This window comes from Arachis duranensis, chromosome 9 (genome assembly GCF_000817695.3).
Source record: "Arachis duranensis cultivar V14167 chromosome 9, aradu.V14167.gnm2.J7QH, whole genome shotgun sequence".
Classification (NCBI taxonomy): domain Eukaryota; kingdom Viridiplantae; phylum Streptophyta; class Magnoliopsida; order Fabales; family Fabaceae; genus Arachis; species Arachis duranensis.
The window spans coordinates 54,972,782-54,973,696 of NC_029780.3; the positions used below are offsets into that span (position 1 = coordinate 54,972,782).

The window sequence follows — 915 nt, forward strand, 5'->3', positions numbered from 1 at the left end:
GACCTCTATAGCTCAAAATATATTTGTTGGAATGCTCGGAGGTCAGGATTTGACAACATCTGCTATCCTTTCTTTATCTCTAAACAAGATTCCGCCAAATTCGCCTAAAAATCACTTAAAATCATAGGAATAACACAAAAACTAAAAGTAGAATCCAAAGATAAATTTAGCACTAAAACATAGTAAGAATTTATAAAATCAAACTAAAAATACTATGAAAATGCTATGAAAAAGGGTATAAGATGCTCGTGCATTAACCTCTCCCAGACTTCATAGAGGGATTCTCCCTCTTTCTGTCTGAAGCTCTAGACTTTTACTCTAAGCTTACTCAGCTTCTGGTATTGGGAAAACTTGGTCAGAAATCCATTGACCACCTTTTCCCATGTGTCCAGCCATAGCTTTGCTCTGTCTTTTACAGTAAAAGGAAAGAGCATGAGCTTATGAACCTCTTGGATCACTCTATTTGTCTTAACAGTATTACAAATCGACAGGAAATCAGATATGAACTTTTTGCGATCCTCCTGCAGGAGTCCATGAAATTGACAATTCTGTTACACCAAAGTGACCAGTTGAGGCTTGAGCTCGAAATTGTTGGCACCAATAGCAAGTAAGGATATACTGCGCCCATAGAAGTCGGATGTGGGTGTAGTGTAAGAGCCAAGCACCTTCTTTGTGTCTCCTCTGGCGTTTGGATTATTGGTAGCCATACATGTCTCTTTAGCTTCCTTCTCAAAAGATTCCGTGAGATTCCCTCCAGCTTTGCAAGCTTGAGTTTATTGCAAACACTGCTTCAAGGTCCTCTCTGGTTCAGGGTCATGATCAAAAAGGGTTTTCTTATCCTTGAAAAGGAAAGGTGGGGGGTCTCTATGTTAGAGCATAAAGGACTCCCTATGAGAAACTCTAATAAAGAGATCA

The 915-nt window shown here is 39.3% G+C and overlaps 1 non-coding gene across 1 annotated transcript; it reads left to right on the forward strand.

Moving 5' to 3' along the window:
• The first annotated feature begins 220 nt into the window (after window positions 1-220).
• LOC127741815 (small nucleolar RNA R71) lies at window positions 221-326 on the forward strand. The gene has a single exon (XR_008003020.1). It is a non-coding gene; the product is annotated as a small nucleolar RNA R71 (small nucleolar RNA).
• The last annotated feature ends 589 nt before the right edge of the window (window positions 327-915 follow it).